The 17065-nt window shown below is 30.4% G+C and overlaps 1 protein-coding gene across 3 annotated transcripts in view; it reads left to right on the top strand.

Annotated features, from left to right (window-relative positions):
* LOC117178914 (protein-tyrosine sulfotransferase) overlaps positions 1-17065 on the top strand; it is a 221753-nt gene that overhangs the window by 143067 nt on the left and 61621 nt on the right. The window contains exon 2 of one of the 3 annotated variants that reach the window (XM_033370464.1): positions 14424-14577. The exons of the other annotated variants lie outside the window; for them this stretch is intronic. The gene's annotated coding sequence lies outside the window, so the exon portion shown is untranslated. The remainder of the gene's footprint in view (positions 1-14423; positions 14578-17065) is intronic. 3 annotated transcript variants of the gene reach the window in all.

Below are 17065 nucleotides of genomic sequence, written 5' to 3'. Positions count from 1 at the left end.
ACGTTGCCCAACTATCATCAACGTGGAGGTCGACGAATATCGATAGTCTCTTTTTTTTAAGGGATTTTATATATTTTTTTTACATTTTTTAATTTTTTTTTTTATGGAGATTTTTTTTATTTCAGATTTCAATCCGTTGAAATCATTTTGATCCTGCTGTTTCAGAATGTAATTTTGAGAAACAATGTAAGCAGCAATACATGTTGCAATCAATGCAAAATCTAGTAGTCCTCTGGCGACATTGTTCATTATTACATAATGCTCTTGTTCGTGATTCGTATCTGTGAGTTTCGAAATCACCTAGTTTTGATTGCGACAAATATTTCCTGCTGATTTCTTTACAGAAATCTTTTGTTTTCAATTTAGCTATATTATTCTTGTTCCAAATTTTCCAAATTACGGTAGCATTTGTAATTGATGATTCTATTATTCGTGAAAAAACTTTAAAATTCGGTCTGGGAAATTCCGATCCCGAATTCTCGTCATCTGATGAATCATCTCCATCAGAGCCAGAATAATCTGGATTAGGTATGATGATACGTTCATCATTTTCATCGGAATCCCATTCCGATTCGGAGTTTGTTGCAATTTTTGAGGCTTTACGCTTTGGCATTTTTTTTTTATGGGTGTACTCGAAAATTCCCAGGATGACAATGCGGTAAAGGTGTGGTTTGGTGTCAGAGGGCAATAAAGGTTACGGAGTCGTTGGAAATTTTTTATTGAAAAACTATGCGCTTTTCGGAAAATTTGTCAAGTATAAAAAGTTCTTGTTATCAGCCGAGGAATACGCCTGGATTTTTCCGGAGCGTTTTGAGCAAAATTTGGAATTTTCCAAAAATTGTTCATATGCAAAATCAAAAATTTTGCTCAAAACGCTTCGAAAAAATTCAGGCGTATTCCTTGGCTGATTACAAGAACTTTTTATTCTTGTTGATTTTTCCGAAAAGCGCATCGTTTATTGTAAAAAAATTCATGAATGTTTTCACAAAAATTTTGCCATTAAGACGCCATTTTGAAAATACTAAAACGAAAAATCGATCTTTGAACCATGGATTCTCAAAGTTTAGACATTTATTCCACCGGTTAGTGAGATTCCAGGTTAATTACAGACTTGAAAAGCTTTGGAAAATGGTTCACAAAAAAAAATATGCACGAAAAATCACGTGTTTTTTGTTTAAACAGCATTTTGGGATAATAAATAAATTTTTTGAGGAGTTTCATTGGCACCGTCGGAAAAAGGAGATCTTAAGCAATAAAAACATATGTGTCACAATTTTTTCTAGTGTCGAATAGTCTTAGTTATTGGCCGTTGAAAAGCAGTGTACCGGTAGTGGCGTTTTGGCCGTTTAAGGGTTAAATCCCTCTTTCTAGTAACTCCTTTAGCAGAATCGGTAGGATTGTTAATATTCGAAGATTCATTTTTTTTAGTTCTTAGTCTCTTTGGTTTCTCACTTTTTTTCTATTTCTATCTTCTTTGGCTTTTTCTGATCTTTCTTTCCGCCATTTTCGTTCCTGCTTTTGAGCTTCCTTAGTCTTAGCTTTATCTTCTTTCAATTGAATTTTCCTAATTTCCCATTTCTCCATGCCTGAGATGTTAAAGCATAGATAACTTTTTACTTCATTTGCCATCCTTTTTGTGCTGGCTTAGAGGATATCGCAAATAATCTTGTATATTTTTGTCTTTTACTCATTTTAAAGCAATTTCTTGTATATGTGAGGGTGAAACCGTTTGACAACTTCAATGTGTAGGTTTGTGTAATGTTTCATTAATTTCATACTAAGCTGAAAACTTATTACAAACCACTTCTTTTTTCTCTACACTATTCAAATAAACCATATTGTTATGTAACACATTATCAGAAGTCTAAAAATTACAAATGAAGATTCTTTTTCTAAATGTAAATCACGCAGTCAATTTTGTTGGACGGACTTGTTCCGACATGAGTGATGCATTATACTGATTTGTGGTTAAGTCTAAATCGCTAAGTTGCGAATTTACTCTTATTTCTAAATAACAGACACCAATATATAATTACTCAAATAATTCTTTTAAGCACAGCTCCAGTAATTTACTTTAAAATATCGTTTTTGCCATTAATTTGGTCATATCTTCTAACTTCAAAAAAAAAAACAGAACCATACTTTTTCCGATTTCCAATAATAGAAATCATTGTAAGAACATACAACCAAATTCTTAGCATGGGTGCCAAGAATGACATATAAGACGCTTTAGATTGAAAATTCCTTATCATCCCTATCATTCATTAAATAAATTATATTTAAATCTTAGTTATTTTTTTTAATTAAAAATTGTAAAGTTTTCTCGAAATGTTCTGAAAAAATAGTCACTTTCGTTATTTATAACGTTGCTACGGGTTGCTACGAGTTAGCCAAAAAATGTCTGCATAATAGAAAAATTGAAAAAGCATTGCTATGTGTCTCTATTTTCTTATTATTTCATAAAAACTAGAGAAGGGTGTCAACAATGGGGGGTTGCCAAGAATTGGTGCTCATACCGTATAGATATTTTTTGTGAAATTTAACTTGTTTTTAGGCCATAGGTGGGTAAGCATAATTGGTTTGCCCTGATAGATATTTGGTTAATATTTGGGTGGTAAGTTTCTACTATTATAAGACTAATTTACTCCAGTGCCAATTTCAAATAAAATTTTTTACAAACGTTATAAACAAATATCATCATAGATACGCTTTTACATATATTTTGCTTTACATCTTGTATTTTACTTAATAATATAATAATTAATATTATTAATATTAAGTAATAGTACTCAATGCTATTCACTTAGTAAAACCAGTTTCTTTAGATTGGCTTTGAGGATAGTTGTCCCTAACATCTACTCTCTAATTTTTTCTTGTAGTCCGGTCACTTTGGGCGTGAATATCTCAGCGAAGAAAAACGATTTTAAAGAACCATACAGTGCATGTCAATGTGTCTTTATTTTGGCGTCGATTGCATACTTAGCTGCTACTGTGCAAAAATCTTTTGACAAACTGTCAGCCCTTATTTGCCAAAAAACACCGAAATAATACGTTTGGAGTAGATAGGTCAACTTTAAAAAGCTCCTGTATTGTCAAATTTGACTAGAAAATTTCAAGTTTTTTTGTATTTTTTCTTCAAAGCCTCAAGAATTGATATCTTTTCCAAAAAATAATTATTTGCATAAACGTGACTATAAAGTGGTTTTAAAGACAACGACAACGAACAAAATGTTTAAAAAATATATTAATTTTCTGTTTATACAACCATATAAAAAAGTTCGGTTAATAATGACGCAGTAGAGATGTTTGCTTCATTAAAATATATACCGGCACATTCAAAGAAACGGGCGGGCTTCTGGATCCTTAGTTATCCTAAGTTCGTTGTTTTTGAACAATCTATTTATGTGGTTTTAATACTTTTACTTTTTCAAACATTAACAGCTTTGGCTCGTTGTGGCAGGTTCAGTAGTATCAAAGATAATTTTTTTTCTTGTAAACTAATTTATAGTCAGGTTTATAAAAATATGACATTTTTGTAAAAGATGTAATACAATACAAATACAATACAGGAGCTTCTCAAAGTTGACCTATCTACTCGAAGTGCATAATTTCGGTGCTTTCAGGCAAATAAAGGTTGCCAGGTCCTCATCAAATTTTTGCACAATAACCGCTAAGCATACAATCGACGCAAAAATAAAAACACATTGGCATGCACTGTACAGTTTCTTTTTACCATTTTTCTTGCCTGAGATATGTCTGCCCAAAGTGACCGGACTACATAGAAAAATTAGAGAGTAGTTTGTTAAACTCATCACTTCACTCAAGATTGTTGAACTTATTATTATAAATAATTAGATACTTTAATTTTCACTATAGTTTTGCAGACATTATTTATATATGGTCCATACCTAATAATTCTTCAGTGTTTTTCGAAGAAGCTACAACGTCTCTACAACTTTAAATGATTTTGTCCACGTATTTGGAATTTAAGACGTTTTGCTTTATTATTATTAGTTCACGCGAATAGCGAATTCATCAGCCTGCAGCGCTTAGCCTAAGTTTTCCTTCGCGAATCTTGGTGGGTTTTTCACGTTTATTTGTGACATACGATAAATTCGTTATTCTTACTATTTTGGTTCATTCAAAAATTGATCAGTAATTCAGATAATCTTTGTTATTGATTAGGCTAGCTGTAGAAGTTGTATCAGTTGATGCTTAAAAAGTTCACTTTCCATCCCAGCCATTTGTTCTTTCCATAAAAAAACACTGCAGCGCTTACATTTGTACTAACGGTTACCGATGCTCACATTCGAATGTGTACTAAAAAAAGTAATTCTGTACTCTTGTACTTTTTGAATTAGTTTAATCTCGATCCAACAATTCCTGATGTCAGTAGTTACGTGTTGGAAAAATTGACCAATCGCTAATCTAGTACCCAGACATATGTTTTCGAGAAAATTCTCTTTGCTATTGTACACGACCAAATGCATTGCACTAATAGTCTTGTGCCAATGATTTCTGATCTCAATGATTAGGTTTCCGAGAAAAATATTTACCTCTGTTTTTATGGCTTAGCTCATTTGAAATACACTAAAGAATTCTGAAGTACGGGGCATAAATAAATAATGCTCGTAAAACTATATGCGCAAGTGGAAAGAAAATATATCTAATTCTATTAATAAGTTCAACAAAATCTTGAGTGAACCATGGCTTACCCAGCTATGGCCAATATTAAATCAAAGACACGTTCAAAAAACGGATAAATAATTCCATCCAAGAGAATTATTTTGAAATTTGTGTACTAATTGGTTTAATGGTGTAGGTTGCCTAAAAAATTAAAAAATGGAACCTAGATTTCTGCAAATAGAAATTATTTACACGACCGGTCTGTTTACGTTCGGACTTCCTGGAATTCTTTCGAAGTACACGGCGCGCCATGCGCGAAACCGTGCACAAATCCAGGTTCCAGTGTATCTTTTTTGTCGGCGTCTCATCTTCCTATTTTCTTTGATTTGGTGCAAAAATTATTCTATTACTTTTTAACCGTGCACAAATCCAGGTTCCAGTGTATCTTTTTTCCGGTGTCTCATCTTCCTATTTTCTTTGATTTGGTGCAAAAATTATTCTATTACTTTTTAACCGTGCACAAATCCAGGTTCCAGTGTATCTTCTTTGCTGTCATCACATCTTGTTAATTTCTTTCTCGTAATAATGAAAAATGACTTCCGTGAAAGGAATAATGATAACAATAAAATAAAAGCAGGCATGACTGCGAATTATTGTTCCCTAACTTAATTCAGAATATTACCCTTAAAAGTGAAAAACTGCCTCTATAGGGCTTGCAAGTTTAAACTCAAAAGATTTTCATGAATGTATAAAAAATGGATGGCACAGTTTACCGTGTTAATTTTTTGTAATCTATGTAAAATGTTCGTTTTACATTATGTTTTATTATATTTTATATTATATATATATTTTTTATTATGCATATAACTTTCTATCCCTTTACAAAGTTTTATTGTATAAGTTTGTATAAGGACAAATTATCTTAAAATTCTTTTTAAAAAGTTATAAAGTATTCAAATATTATTTTGAAATAATTCTAAAACTTTTCTTGTGAGAAATGATGTGAGGAACTGTGAAAGAACAAAATATCATTCTAAGGGGTAGGCTTAAAAGGCTTGAGTGTAGTTTTCTACCACTAGCACATATTTTAAATTTGAAAGAAGGCCATTTTCATTTATCTACATCTCAAAATATATAAGGTTTATAAAAAAAGAACATTATATATTTCCAACTCCTATGGAGGGTGATTTTTTCACCGTCAAGGGTAGTATTCTGAATAAAATTAAGATAAAATTATTTTTCGTCATGCCTATCTTCATTTTATTTTTATAAGTATTGCTTTTATGTAACTCAATCATCATTTTTTAAATATATAATTAAACACTTTTTAGCGTTTGAAGACCTTGAACTGCGGGCTGTACTTTTTTTACTGTATAAAATAGTTCACAGTTATTTTTACATTAAATGAAAGAAAACAGAGAGATCAGACAACGTCAAACTTTTTTTTTACTGAAAATGAAACTGTTTGTCCTTTCTTTTTAAATTCATCTACTTGTTCAAAAGTCGTTTTCGAATGAAAATTGATCTTTCTTAGATGAAATTCAACTATTTTATTGAAAATTTAATTATTTTGCTGACAAATTCGACTATTTGGTTGTAAATGCAACTGTTTCGTTGATAATTAATTTTTTTATTGTGAAAATTCATCTTTCTTGATCAAAATTATCACTATATTATTACTAGTTCAACTATTCTTTTTTTAATTTCATTATTTTGTGGAAAATTTAAATATTGGTTTCAAGTTATCATCTTTCTTTAAAAACTCGTACTCCTTTGTTGAAAATTCGTCTCTTTGGAATAAAAATTAACCTTTTTTATAAAATTTCTTGATTGAAAATTCAACTTTTTTCTAAAGAACGAAACTACGGTTGGTTTAAATTGCAGCTTTTTGATTGCAAATATGTATAACTATTTGGTGCTAAATACATTTTTTTTCGAACATTCAACTATTTGGTTTAAAAATCAAATTTCTTTGTTGAAAATGGATCTTTTTGCTTGAAAGCTTTTTTTGAAAATGGAGCTTTCTCTGAAGCTTCTATATTTTAAAACACTTTTTTAATTCTTTATGAACCAAAGTTTATATGTTGCTTCAAGTTTAATTTTTCATTCTTTTATCCATTAAATGGATGAGTGCTCTGAAGCGAAGAATAATAAAAAAACTGATCAAAGCTGACAAGAGTGATTTTTTATCATCGGGGAAAAATGTATCGTAAGTTCTTCAGAGAACGGGAAAACATCCGTTCTACAAGTCTTGCGATGGCTTTAGACTTTAGAGTGCTTGAGAAGCAAAAAAGTAATGGTGCCCGCCGCGGCGAGAGTACTTTATGGCGGCCTGTGTCTATTTTCCGGTGGCAGCTTCCAGCGAGTGCTCCATTTAGTCAGGGACCTGTTCGATCCGCACCCCCCATTTCCACCCCTTCTTCATCCAATGTCGTTGGATGAAAGATGAGAACAATCGCCACGTATTGCCACTCCCTCAGGTTAGAAAAAAAAATCCTCATTCCAGATCCCTGGCGTCGATCTAGATCGTAGGTCTCTGTCACTCCTTTCTACAGTCTATTGTCTATTTTCCACCATTACCTCGGTTATACGTCAACTTTTATGATAGTGTTTAGCTTCTGGCTATATGGCAGATTGGACGTATTGGATAGCAGCTTGTCATCCTAGAAGGATCAATTTAATACCTACATTCTAGAATACTGTCATGGCAATGGCGAAATTATTATGCCTTCGCAAAAAAGTATGAAAAGATTAAATTACATGTGGAATTAGGCATTTCATAATTTTTTCCACAAATATCAATTTTCTTATTTAATAATATTCCCATTCAAATTACTCCTCTTTAGAAGCCACTACCTTCTTCCAGCGATCACCCAACTTTCGGAAGCACTTCTTGAAGTCGCCTTTCAAAATAGCTAACAGCTGCTTTATCGCATTCTGTTTTATGTCCGCTATGTCTTAGAGGACGCTTCAATTTGCGAAACAGAAAAAATCACCGGGAGCCAAAATAGAACTGTTTTGGAAGCTGCGAAAGTTATGAGGACGTGTTTCACCAGAAATTTTTGAATAAGCTGCGTTGGATGGACAGGTCCGTTTTCGTGGTCAAAGATCCAGTCGCCACTGACCCAAGCTCTTCCCCAAATCTTGGCTTCAAATTTCCGAAACAATAATAGGTTTTGAAATCCCAAGGTCTTCCTCTATCTGTTTCACTGTTAAACGATGACTTTTATTAATTAAAACTCGCACGACTTCTACATTTTTGAATTTTTTGAACGTTGTAGGCCTGCCAGAGCGAGGGTCACTGTCTACTTAACTGCAATCACTTTTAAATCGCTTTAAACGCTCTTCAATTTAAGTACAGTAAAACTTTTCTATAGTGCCGATTTTGGGGCTACGGTGGGTGGGAGTTAACTCATTATAGCCCACTCCGCTTTTGTTTGTTCCCGACTGAATGCTCGCTTGAGTGACAACCGCAGACCTCGCGCATCCCGCGCAGCTCCTGTCATACCTACCTGCAGCACGGCGTCAATTCTCAGAAGGGCTAAAGAAGGAAGGGCTATTAAAGGGTTTCACTTTATCACTAATAAAATCATCACCATACACTTTCCGAATAATAAAGATGGTTTCTGAACATGAAGCTCCGAGTTTTTGACAGAATTGAATGCACTCTCTTTGTTCAGTGCTTTCCGTCGTCCTGAAATGCGAGGCGTACAAGGCTAGACGTTCACTAGGTACAAACTTAGATCACTACAGGTCGGATACTTTCCAGACAAATCTCAACATTTTCATTAAATCTGGTGTATAACTGGGATGAAATACCTCGAAATACCTAGAAATTGCTTAAATCCCTTATTCGGTATCTACTAGGGTGGTTCTTATTGATATTTGATGGTTTTTTCCGAATTTCTATGCCCTCACCTCCGAGGTAACATTTAGGGGTGGTGCGATTATATATCAGGTAGTGGCCGATTCATTTCACATAGAAAAAAAATTAATTTTTTAATCTAATATTTAAATGATATTATATGTTACAAATAATTATGTGTTTCAGTATATTGTTAAGAACTCATCTGTGAAAAGAATCAACCATAAATTCTTATGTGTCCCCAAAAAAACCTTGTAAGTGACAAATTTGAATTTCACGTAATATTGTGATCTATCGACGCTTTCTGAAATTTTGTTTATAAATAATCAATTATCGTTAATTTAAGAATACCCAGTCTTTTTTAACTGACTGCAATTGTTACAAAATTTTCATTTGTTTAAATGTTTGTTTTCAGGTAAGCCTCAAAGTGAACATATTTTATAGACGTTGTGTGCCCTTTAATAAATAACAAAAATAAAATAATTTGTTTAAATAATTTTACAATTATTTAAGTAATACGTGATTCTTTAATTATATAGTTTACCTAAAAAAAGCAGATCAAAAATTGTATCTAACTATATTTTCGACAGGTTTTCATATCTTTAAATATTTGTTTTAATAAATTGGAATTATTTACATGCATATTAAGAATATTTCTGCAAAACAGTAGGTCAGGGAAAACCTGCAAATCAGGGTGAAGTCAGGAAATTTCTATAAGAGGCATTTTAAATACACTCACGACTAATAAATGCGGAAATTTTTCATTTTAATTTGAAATTGTTTTATTTCCTTTATAAAATATTTTGTATTAAGTAGATTACAAGATTCAAATCCTGATTTTTGAATACTAATAATCAGGGAAAAGTTACGTATTTTTAAAAATGAATTTTTTGTCCACCCTGATATAATATTCTTTCTAATAATTTATTTGCCTTATATTTCAATTTCTTTCTTTTTCAGTTGCTTCCCACTAACGATTATATTTTTAGTTCAAAATTTCATTATTTAGCTGCAAATTTAAAACTGTTGATAAAAAGGCATTCTTTTCACTTAAAAGTTGAAACTGTTTTGTTATAAAATTCCTTATTTTAGGTGGAAAATTCAACTGTTTTCTTTAAAGTTCGTCTCGTCGACTTAAAAATTCATTTCCTTTGGTAGAAATGTCATCTTTTTGGTTACAAATGAAACTTTTCGATTGATAATTACTCTTCTTTGTTTGAGGATTCAACTATTTTGTTTGATGATTCATCTTCGTGGATGAATTTAACATTCTTTGAATCAAAATTAACATATTTTTTGTCAAAATATCTACTATTACATTATTTATTGAGAAGGTATTTTTTGGTTGAAAATTCGATTACTTGGTTGAGCCACTCTGTTGAAAATAATTTTTTTGAACAAGATTCATAATTTTAATTGAAAACTCATCTATTTGGTTTCAACATCGTTTTCTGCTTCGTTGATAATTATTTATTTTAACCTAAAATTTACTTATTCCAGTTGAAAATTCATATTTCGTCGGTTGAAATGTTAATTACTACTTTGTGCAAACTCTTTAATTGTTTATTGAAAATTAATTCTTTTTGGTTGAAAGAGTGACCGCACAAATAAACATGAATTGGCCCATTTGTACACCCTCGAATTCTCGCTTCCATTCTATACGAAAAGTTACTTTTCGAAATTTAAGAGACCAAATTTTTACTTTGTTCTGTCTGTAGTTAGATTGTTAAAATGTTTGCAGGTCAATTATTTCGACCTAGTCCGGTCTCGTCAACTATTTCAACCTAGTTTTCGAAAAGCTTAAAGCTGCCTACTACTGATATCTATACGCATCTACCTCGCCTTGTGCATGAGCGTTGCAGGAATGGTGGCCACTCTGAGCAGCCAGTTATAGATTAGGAATAATCTGCCTGAAAAAATTCAAATAATCTACTGATAGGTAAATAAGCAATGAGAAACCTTTGGTTCTTCGTATCTTGGTAAAAAAAATTTAGACCAATCTGAAATTTTTATATGAATTAATGTCTTGTAACCTACTAACTTTTAGTATATATTGTTAGTCCAAATTCGTGGGTGCACAAATGGGCTAATTTTTTGGTCATTCTTTGAAGTATTTTCTTAGAAATATATGTCTTCTTACAGCAAGTCAATCTTCTTGGTGGAAACCTCCCTTTTTTACCTCAAAAATGCCACTTTTTTGTTGAAAATAAAGTTTTTTGTTGATAATTGATTTTTACGGTTTAAGAATTCAACTCTCCACAAAAAAATCGTTTTTTGGGTTTAAAGTTCAACAATTTAAATGAACTGTTTTTTCTTTCTTGACTGAAAATCTTTTACTTGTTATAAATTCGTCTTTTTGGTTAAAAAGTTTTTTCATAATTTTTTTGAAATTTTGTTCTTTTTTGTTGAAAATTGAACTGTTTTATTAAAAATTGGTATTTTTTATAGAAAATATAAATAAAAAACTTTCGAGTTGAAAAATCAACTGTTTTCGAACAAATTTGACTTAAATGTTTAACAATTTGAATGAACTTTTATTTCAGTCTTAACTGAAAAATCTTAATTTTTTGTTAGAAAATTTAATTTCTAAGTTAAAATTTGAATCGACTTTTTGGTTAGAAATTTTTGTTTTTTATATAAAAGCTGAATTTCTTTGTTTTATAATTTATTTTTCCGATGCGGATTCATCATTTTAGTTGCAAATTTAACTTTTTTAAATTCGTTTCTTTAAATCAACAATTTGGTTAAAAATTCAAATATTTATTTGGTTGACAATATAATTATATAGTTCGAAATTCAGGGCTACTACAAGACCTGGAAGACCTGCAAAAGTCATGGAATTTTGAAAAAATGAGTGGAACTTTTTCAATCGTCTCTATTTCAAAGTTTTAATACTTAAGTATTTTATAACGAATTCTATATTTGAACAATTGAAAAGAAAATTTGAGGAAAAAGCAAATGTCACATAAAGTGTAAGAATTAAATGAAAAAAAAGAAGATTCAATCGGAGAAGCAAAAGAGCTTCGTGAGCTGATGAAAAGAAGAAATTCGTGCACTGATTAAATTTCGATAAATTTTAATATAGACAATCTTATTAGTTATTGCGACATAAAAGTTTTATTTTAACTTTGTTAAAAATTCAAAGTTTTCTTAAATTACTATTGTTTCTAAATGTAATCCAAGTCTTTGCAAAAATAGTTCGACTATCATTTTTCTTAAAGTAATAACAAAAAATATAATATGGTTATGATTACAGAATATTTTTTGCACTTTGATAAAAATATTATTGAAAATTTTTTTGAATTCAAGAAAACTTGTTAACAAACCATTCTCATTTGTATTGTAATTTCTTATAATTTAATTGGCTGATTTTAAAAAAAAGTGGACCTGAAATTTTTTCAAAATTATACCTGGAAAACTTGAAAAGTCATGGAATTTTTTAACCAAACTCAAATCCAATTTATGAAAATTTAATTTGCGTGAAATGGAATTTTTCCTAATAGTCAGATTTCAGAGTTTTCATCTTAATGCTATATTTAGATGCTTTTATTTAAAAACTCATCAACTTCTATTTTCCTGCAATTTGTGAATTGTAAAGAGCGAGCGAAAAATATTTTTTTGGTATTTGTGGTTTACACAAATTTAGAGAAAAAGTGAAATTGTTTTGCTTATTTCAATAAAAGTTTTGTTGGCTCAATATCAGATGGTTAATTGGACTAAATCAAATATTTGCTGCTAAATACTACATGATTGTAGATTTAACAAAAGTTTTGTTGAGATAAACGTAATTTTATCGATTCGATAGCAACCGAATCACTTTGTTGTTTTAACCAAAGATGTTTCTTAGCCTGTATTATTTGTACCTAATACATACAGAAATAGAAAATATTTGATTATTATTAAAACTGTTAACTTATAATCAGAAACTGCAAATTTCTTTCCTTTGTCAATTATTTGTAAATAAGAGACTTAGTCTTTGAAGCTTTGAGACAAGAAACTGTTCGAAATTCCATTTCATTAAACTGGAATACTTTACTAATTTCCTTTTGCAGTAGAAAAATTATAAAATTCTCGCGAGCGCTGGAAGATAAAATAAAATAAAGCCAACTTCTCCAAGTTTCAACATCATGCCTCACTTCTTTCACATACCTTTCAATATTATACTGCTAGCGATCGGAATAAAAAATTCCGTAATCTATAAAAACAGGTTTATTGTTCTATTTCTAAAAAAGAAAACTATCAGAAAATCAAACAAACTTATAAAATTTAACATACTTAGGACAATTCATAAATTATCTAAAACATTTTTGGTTATTGTACCCCCCCCACCCCCTGTAACAAGTTGCAAAGAAGTGCCCCCCCCCTATGTCTTCTTAAATAAAATGTAGTTACTTACTACACAATGCACCTCAGAAAGATCAAATAATTTATAAGTTATTAAAATCAGTAAAAATAAAATTAATTCTCGTGGGAAAATATTCATGAAAAATTAAATTTTGTGCACTCTCTTAAGTCTGAAATCCGTTGAAATCCTTTTAGACCTTTTAATTGTTTTAAATAACTTCTCTTGAATTTCATTAAAATCTTATAAAATCCCTTGAAGTTACATAAAGAGTCAGATTTTAAAACATTGAAAAAAATGTAGAGTGTTGAAAATGTCGAACAAAAAATTTAGATTGTTTACTTTCTTTGGTATTAGTGATTAATTATTGATAAATTATTGAATTCTCTATTAACTATTAAATTCACAAATAGTTTATGAGTTCCTAATGTACGGGTTGAAAGTTATGATTTTGTAGTTTAGATTATCGTAATGAAAATTTCTCGTTATTTTTGCTATAAAAAATATGGCGAGCATCTCAAAAGTTACTCAGTCTGTTATTTACGATACCATCCACATAAAAGCGTCGATTCTATAAAAAATTTTATAATGAGCTTCTCTTGAAGCATCAAGCGGATAATGGCATTCTTGAAAACGTTGCTGCACAAGTCAGTAATTAAAATTTTCTTTATTTCTTAACAAAATTGGAATGAATTACGATGGGTAATTTTCACAAAGAAGAAAATAGATAAAAGACCAAATAAAAATTTAAAAAAATTATTTAGGTATTTTTCTTTATTTTATAAGTAAACGATTTCACTCTCATTTAGCACACTTATTTCCTGCTTTAATTACTATACACAACAAGAGAATTCGAAAGTCAAAGCTGATTCTTTTATTTGTCAAAAAAATTGCGAAGCTGCTTCCATTTTAAGTCCCGGTAGAATGTTTTTAATTGGATTTTAGTTTTTTCACATTTCATAAAATTTTAATTAAGAACTCTTTTTTAGTATTTCACCATTTATTGTTTATGATTGGTGGTTTTTTTGTACTAATGTAAATATACGAAATAACTTCGATTACTAAAATCACACCAATTCCTAAAGTCTCATTCTACAATTTAAAAAATTATTAAATAAATATATGTATCTAAGAAAATGATTTTTTATCTAAGGCAATTGCATTTTTTTTAAGTTAGCGAGGAAGTAAATTTTTAACAATATAGTGACATTTTCGACAAAAAATAATTACTTTATGAAAATAGTTCAATTTTCCAAAAATAATTAGATTTCAAACAAATAGTTGAATTTCTAAACAAATAGTTGACTTCTCAGCATACAAAGATGAATTTCTAATCAAATGATCGAATTTTAAAACAAAAATAATAAAAATTCGGTCAAATATTTAAACTATGAAGAAAAAAGGCCCATTTTTTATAAGAGAGTTGAATTTTCATCAAAAAAGTTCATTTTTAATCAAGAAAGATAACTTTTTGAATAGAGAGTTGATTTTTCAACAAACAAGAATACTCTTCTACCCATAATGACGACTTTTCAACAAAATATATGAGTTTTCCAGAAAATAGTTAAATTGTTTTCTTATGTTTTATAGGATGAAGTTTCAACCAGAAATGGAATAGTTAACTTTTCAGACAGAAATTCTGATAAAAGCCAAACCGATGAATTTTCTATAAAATAATCGACTTTTCAACGAAAAAAGAGGAATTCTCATCAAAATAAACCTCAAACTGATAACGCAATTTATGGTAAGCTATCGTCAGGCCACTTTTTCTTATATACGAATACACGCCACTGAATACACAATATTTTGATTTCCTTATATATTAAAATAATGATGTTTAATTTTGAATTTATTAATATATTATTCATTATTTATATAAATATAATTTATACAAAAAAACGCTTCAATGTCTTAAATTTATCCTCAAATCTAAAAATGTATGTAGAATGGCTCTATTTCGGAGTGCACGTATTCGAGTTGACGTAATTTACAGTAGCTGCAATATGACCGCACGAACATTGCACCGCATGTGCACCCGCATAACTTTAAAAAAAAGTAGGAGCTGAAAATATTACGTACGATGCTGCAGAGAAGGATTTAATCGCATTAAAATCCACGTGTGCAAATAATGTCTTCGAAACTATTCCCAAGCTTTTATGTTCCAACCAGACGAAGAAACACTTTTTAATAAAAAAATAATCATGAAAAAGGTACCTCGGGCGAAAGTCAACGAAAAAGCAAGACTGCTATTTTCTTTTGCTGTCCATTTCTTTAAAATTACAGTGAAACCCTTTAGCAGCCCTCCCTTCTATAGCCCTTCCGAGAATTGACGCATTGCCGCAAGTAGGTTTAACAGGAGCTGCGTGGGGTGCGCGGGATCCCCAGCCGCAAAGTCGGCGCTATAGAAGAGTTTCAATGTATTTCACAAAGTTTGTAAGGTAAACATTTATTAAGTGAAACAATAAAAATGATGACAATTTAATCTTTTCCTTGAAGTTAATAATTTCTTTAAAAACATCACATTTCGCGGAAATCCGAGAATATTCCATGAATCTTTCGAACCTGCAAAATACGAGGAAATTTCGGGAATTCGCCAGCAGTTCTGACAAATGTGTTGCATTTTGGAAGAATGTTGTATTTTTTAGTAAATTTCTTATCGTATTATGGTCCTGCATTTCTACAGGGATTCAGTGCAAAGGAAGAACAAAAACGCTCTTTAAATTAGAGGTTAAATTATTTGTATTTCAATTCGTTTGAAATAAATATTTTTGCAATTGATATTTATACATGAAAATTTAAAATTTTCACTTGCAAATAAAACATTTAAAAAATCAATCTTTTTTCGGAAAAAATTATATGCATAGATCCATCTAGTTTGTAAGGAAGCTTAGAAATTCTCTTATTCTCTGATGACGATAAAGATTTCTTGAAAATGAAACAATTAAAATTCTAACGATCAACGTTTAAATTTCGCAATTTGAAATTTTAATAATTCAATGCTTTCTATTTCAAATAATGCAGTTTAAATTGTTTAGCTTTGCATATTTAATTTCTAATTGATCATATTAAATATGCAGTAAAATTTTGCTAAATAATGAATAAATAACCTTTTTAGCTAAAGAAACAAATAAATTTCAATGGTTAAAAATGGAGTATTTTACATAGAAACAATATTTGAACATATGACTTGAGATTTAATCAAAACGTTAAATTATGAATCTGTTAATTTAAAATTATTCTAAAGTTGAAAATGTTTTATAAAGTTTCAATGGGACGTCTACATTTGTTTAACTTCTAAGGCTTTCGATTTAAAACCGTTCACTATGTAATGTTCAAATCTGTAAAGTTTTCATTTCTAAACTCAAAAATGTCTGGTCATTTTCTGGTTCAGCGGCCACCCGATTTTAAAATTCTTAGTTTCAGGCTTAAAGTTTATTTATCTGAAATAAAATTTTTATTAGTCTGTGAGCATTAAAAATCAATTTCTATAAATAAATTTCAGAATGGGAAAAACCCAAAAAGAAAATTCTAAATTTGGAATATTTGTTGTTTTTAAAATTGTGTTTCGTTAAACAGATAATAGAAAGTCCGCAAACCGACTTAAAGATATGAAAGGACCCCGCACTAAATGTATGAGAAAATGGATTTCTGTGGATTTAGCTGAAACTTTGTAATTTTTAAGGTTATAAGTGCCGGATGAAATATCCGTAAAAAATATCCAAAAAAATGGACAGTTTTAGCGCTAAGCGGCGCTAATCGCTCAAGATCAGTGAATAAAACGAATTAGAGCAGACTGTTTTACAAAAGCGATGTCAACATAGAAACCACGGTTCAGATCATGGTCTGTCATATTTTCGCCTACACCTTTGACTCATATAGCGCGCTTCTCAAAACGATCTAACGCTAAGCGCCCAAGATTTTAACTTGACTAATTAATCACTTCTTTAAAGGCAGAAATAGTACCCAAAGTGACATTAGTAACTACTGCGCACATACCGATAATAACATTCTACCCTTCGCAAGAGGGTTGAACGCTAAGCGCTCAAGATCAGCAAATAAAACCAATCCTAGTAACTTTAGCGACAAAAGTGATGTCACTATAAGAATCACGCATCAGAAAGTAGTCAATAATACCAGGTGTATACATATGAAACCGGTATTGCCATCTAGCGGCCAGTAGGCACACTTGTAGGCACTGTCGGAACTTACCATTTGTGCTAATTGGTGTATTG

This window comes from Belonocnema kinseyi, chromosome 8, assembly GCF_010883055.1.
Source record: "Belonocnema kinseyi isolate 2016_QV_RU_SX_M_011 chromosome 8, B_treatae_v1, whole genome shotgun sequence".
Taxonomy (NCBI): Eukaryota; Metazoa; Arthropoda; class Insecta; order Hymenoptera; family Cynipidae; genus Belonocnema; species Belonocnema kinseyi.
This window is presented reverse-complemented; position numbering and strand designations above follow the sequence as displayed.